Below are 5,141 nucleotides of genomic sequence, written 5' to 3'. Positions count from 1 at the left end.
CCAAACAAAATTCACAAAAATAAACCAAAAAAAATCGTTTTCCTGTTGCATTTTTCTTTAGCATCACTATGTAAACACGAGTAAACAACTCACTGTGTTGGACTCATACCCTTTGTTTCTTGTTTGCCAGCTTTTGCTGCCCTTTKGTTTGTGAATTGTGGGCTCCAAAATAAACCTGGCTGGGAGCACAGCTGGCAGTRGTTTCAAAATCATTTCCCCAGGCTGATTTAGCACCTTCCTTTGAAAAATCCATTTCCTTGGGGCTCCTCTGAAAGACAAGATGTGAAGTTGGGCACTTGGGACAGCAAAGGAACCCAATGGCTCCAGCCCAGGACGAGGCCTTGGACACCCCTGGGTGCTGCTTTTGAACATTTGCAGAGACTGGGGTTGATGCAGAATATAGCTTAAAATTGTCTGCAGCAGAACACTGTTTGTTTGTTATTTAGTGGAAGTTAAGCACAAAACATTAAACCCTCAGAATTTGAAATTTAAGACACAATGTAGGTAACTCTTGCTTCTGTCCTTAAAGCTGGGGGCGGGGGGCAGAAGGATAAGGGAAATATCAAAAAATAACAGGACCCAGTACAAAGGTGAGAGATTGTRTCATCTGGTACAGACATCTCACAGTAGACAGTGCTCTTTATGCCCTTACAGCTCAAACACTGATTTTTTGATCTGTTTTAGAGGATCCAGGCATTGTAGGACACTGGAGCCCACTGTGGGCACCGTCTTTAGATGAGAAAGGGAAACTTTCTGAAGTGAGTCTAAAGGGAATTGGTTGAAGTCTCCTTTTCTACTTAGACCTTCAACAAAGTTGGGAGGCCAAATATCACWTATGTCAGATGGGGTTATTCTTAGTGTTCTTGTCAATACAAGACAYTCAAAGTGCAGCATTCCCCTGGCATAACAAGAATTGATGAATTCTTAAAAGTGCTCTGCTGGTTTCACTGCCAGCAGGACCACAGAGAGATCAGCTGCTGTCCTGTGAGGGACCTGAGAKCAGAAATACAGAGGATTTATCAAATATTTCACCTTTGTTTTYTTTCTTTTACATATTTATCACAGAAATCTCTGAAAGTTCTTGATCTGCAAAAGGAGGAATGGTTCTCAGCACCTTGGCATCTCCCCAGGGCTGTTACYGAGGGGCACTGGGGTTTGTGCAGCACAGCCAGCGCTGGATTCTGCTGCCCTGGGATTAAGGCCAGAGCCAGAACAGGGATGATCAGCTCTGCAGTGAAAAGCTGGCAAGCRCTGCTCAGAGTGGGGATTCCTGCATTTCTGGAGGTGCTGCCGGGCTCCTTCTGCCCCAGGAGCCGATCTGCCCTCCGAGGCGTGGGGAAGGCACTGCCCTGCATGGCTTGAGGCACAGTTCAGTGTCAGGGAACAAACCCTCCTTCTCCTYCTGTTCCTCCAGCAGCTCTGTTCTCCAATTCCTGTGGGGTCAGAGCTGTCCTGAGGGCTCTGGTACCAGCTCTGGCAGGGTGCAGGGCACGAGTGCAGGTGTTCACAGACCCGCTGGGGCTCCTCGCTGGGGCCTCTTGCCTTTGAAAAGCCTTTGTATCGAGGGGAGCTCAGCACGCYGAGCTTTCAGCTGTCAATTAAAAGGCAAAGGACTGTAAATCCTCTTTGCAAATGCTTSGAGCCCTGCAGCGGGTGCTTCCCTGAGCTCCTGCAATCTGTTCTGTCCGGGGAAGAAACCTGCGGTGGCCCCACGCCTGCTGCAGTGTGGGCTACTGGTCACAGGGGTCAGTGGTCACAGGGGTCAGTGGTCACAGGGGCTACTGGTCACAGGGGTCAGTGGTCACAGGGGTCACTGGTCACAGGGGTCAGCGGTCACAGGTGTTCACGGAGGCTGGTGGTCAGAGGCTGCTGGCTGCAGAGTTTGGTGGTCAGGGGGCTGGCGGTCATAGGGGTCAGTCAGAGGGGCTGCTGTTTGCAGGGATTGGTGCTCACAGGGTCATAGGTTGCAGGAATCATTGGTCAGAGGGGCCAGTGGTCACAGGGGTTGGGGTCCAAAGGATTTGCTGGTCAGAGGATGGTGGCTGCAGGGGTTGGTGGTCAGAGCAGCTGGCAGTCACAGGGGCCACTCAGAGGGGTCAGTGGTCACTGGGGGCACAGTTCAGAGGGGCTGGTAGTCAGAGGGATCAGTGGTCCCAGGGATTGGTGGTCAGAGGGATTGGTGGTCCCAGGGGCTGGTGGTCACAGGGGTAAGTTGTCCAGGGGTTGGTGGTCCCAGGGATTGGTGGTCACAGGGGTCAGTTGTCCAGGGATTGGTGGTCCCAGGGATTGGTGGTCACAGGGGTCAGTTGTTCGGGGGTCGGTGGTCACAGGGGTCAGTTGTCCAGGGATTGGTGGTCACAGGGATTGGTGGTCACAGGGGTCAGTGGTCACAGGGGTCAGTTGTCCAGGGCCCGCAGGGGTCACCGCGTCCCCGCCCCGTCCCCGCTGCAGTTCCCGCAGTCCCCACACGGTGGTGCCAGGGAGCCGCTCCCAGCCCCGGCCCGGTTATCCATATTTCATTTTCCATATTTCATTTTCCATATTTCATTTTCCATATTTCATTTTCCATATTCCTGTATCAAATTCCTCGCTTGCACACAGTTCCGGGGGGATTTGGTGTCCCGGGCTGGTGTCGGGGCAGTTCTGTGTGCTGGAGGCTGCTGTGCCGCCGGGTTCCAGGGCAAGCCGAGGATGAGCAGGGTGAGCCGGGACTGTGGCCTGTGCATGGACTCAATCCTGGAATCACCAAGGCTGGAAAAAACCTCCAGGGTCATGGAGTCCARCTGTCAGCCAAGCACTGCCACGGCCACCACCAACCCATATCCCCAAGTGCCACATCCACACGTGTTTTGAATCCCCCCAGCGATCGTGACTCCCCCATGACCTGTGCCAGGGCTGGACAAACATTTTGGAGAAGAAATTTTCGTCAATAGCCCACCTAAACGCCCCCCCGCAATAACTTGAGGCTGTTCCTTCTCGTCCTGTCACTCGTTAGCCGGGAGAACAGCCCGACCTCGCCCYGGCTCCAGCCTCTTCCCAGGGATTTTTTCCCTGAAGCCGGGAGGGTGCAGCGTGTCCCGGCTGCAGCCCCGAGGATGCTCCCGCTGCCCTCCCCAGCGCAGGGGAGAACTCGGCGACCTTCCAGGTCTTTTCCAACCGAAACTGTTCCACGATTCTCCGAATCCCGGCCTGCCGGGAGAGCCCTAATGGGGCTCATGTGATGAGCTCCGCTCTCTCCAGAGCACTCAGCGTTTCCCCGGTGCCGCGCCTCGCTCGGACAAAGCTCCCAAAGACAAACACCCTTAATTACCCCCTCAGCGTGTAAGTGCCGCTTTCGGCTTTAAAATGTTTTGCTGTGCCGTCGGGTGTCCTTGGCGTGGGTGTCGCACATCAATCAGGGGTTGAGCACACGGCATTGCCGATCCGGGGCAGTCCTGTTAGGGTGGCAGCTGCTCCCTCCCCGCTCCCCTCGATTGTTTGTGCACACAAATTAACGCCGGCATCTCCCGGCCCTTGAGCGGGATGTGCTCCGTGATGTGGAAGGGAGCGGGAGGGATCACACCGAGCTCCTCTCCGGGGSTGACGCGGGTGAGCACCCGAGGCCAGGCTGGGGTGAGGCGGGACGAGGGGGGAGAAGGGTTACAGTGGGAGGATGTTCCAGATCTTTCTGCTGTTCTGAGAATGGGAAGAGCAGCCCTCGCTTCTGCGAGATCCAGACGGTGTTTTTTTTTTTTTGTAGAAAAAACAGCACCAGAGCCCTCAGCAGCCAGGGCAGCACGGAGGAGCCGCTGTGTCCTGGTACAGCAGGGCTGGGGCTGCCAGAGCAGGGAGGGCAACAGCCACGGTCACCCCGGAGAAGCAGGGCCATTGTCCCACTGTGCCTTTGTCCCCCTGCAGAGCATCTCCCGCCCGGGTACCGGGTACAACAGCCCATGGAAAACCAGCTCCAGCTCAAACCACCGACAGTACTCGGCAGTGAAATCCCTGCAGCCGCAGAGAGGGGCCCAGGAGAGCCCCTCCGCTGTTCGGGCTGCCAGGCAGGCACGGCCGGCTGGGGACTGTGCCTGGCTCCCTGCAGACAGATTTTCCCCATATCCTACATCCCGGACACGGCAGCAGCCTCCAGCCCCCACGGCCCTGGGCCATAACCGCGGCATCCTCCCCTCTCCAGGCTGCATCTCCTGCGTGCTGGAGGCGCTGAGCAGCTGCTCCGGAGGCCACAGCTCCTCCATCTGCTGCTCCCCTGAGCCACAGGGGCTGTGAGCGCCCAGGGGTACGGATAAAACTCCTCTGGACAACCGAGTGCTTCAGGGCAGGGCTGAGCCGGGGAAGCCTGGCTGGATGTTTGAGTGGATCCTGCTTTCCCTTGAAGCCCCAGCTGCCCTTTCCCCCTGGCAGGGATGGCAGAAGGGCAGATCTTGCTCCTCTCTGCCGTGTCCGTGTGATGTTTGCAGGGACAGCTCGGGCAGGGTGTGTGCAGYCCCTCCGTGCCCTGACCCGGCTGGGCTCGGTGCCTGTGAGCTGCGGCTGGGGGGAAAAGCCACTTCGCCTGTTGCCATTTGTTAAAGAAAAGGAGCTGCAGGTGTTCACCCCGCTGGACAGACACACAGACACACAGACATACAGACACAGAGCCCGCAGCTGGCTCCACAGCCCGGCGGGGCTTCACCCTCCCTGGCTCAGCCGCCCTGAGCCGCATCTTTCTGCTAAAGCCGAGCACAGGTCGCACCCAGAGCCCTCAGGACAGCAGATATCAGCCCTGGAACCCCGCTCTGCAGGGTCGTGCCCCGCTCGGGCCAAGAGAAGCGGCGCTGGAGCCCCCGCCGGGCCGGGGGAAATGGGGCTGGGGGCGGCCCCGGGGAGGGGAACCCGCGGCTGGCAGGGCCGGGGGCGGGCGGGAGGGGCTGTACAAGGCTGGCAGGCATTGGGCCAGGGGCAATTGGGGCTGGAGAGCTCCTCCAATAGCTCCGCTCTTTGCTGGAGCGCGGCGCTGCAGGGCAGGGAGGTGGGCACGTGGAGAGGGTGCGCGACCTGCGGCGGAAGGTCCTGCAACTCCTGCATCTCCCTCTGCAACTTCTGCACCTCCATCTGCACCTCCTCCATCTCCCTCTGCAGCTCTTGCATCTCTTTCTGCACCTCCG

Source organism: Malurus melanocephalus, unplaced genomic scaffold, assembly GCF_030028575.1.
Source record: "Malurus melanocephalus ecotype Western Australia unplaced genomic scaffold, MMel_1.1 scaffold_516, whole genome shotgun sequence".
Classification (NCBI taxonomy): Eukaryota; Metazoa; Chordata; class Aves; order Passeriformes; family Maluridae; genus Malurus; species Malurus melanocephalus.
Note: the sequence above shows the minus strand (reverse complement) of the source record.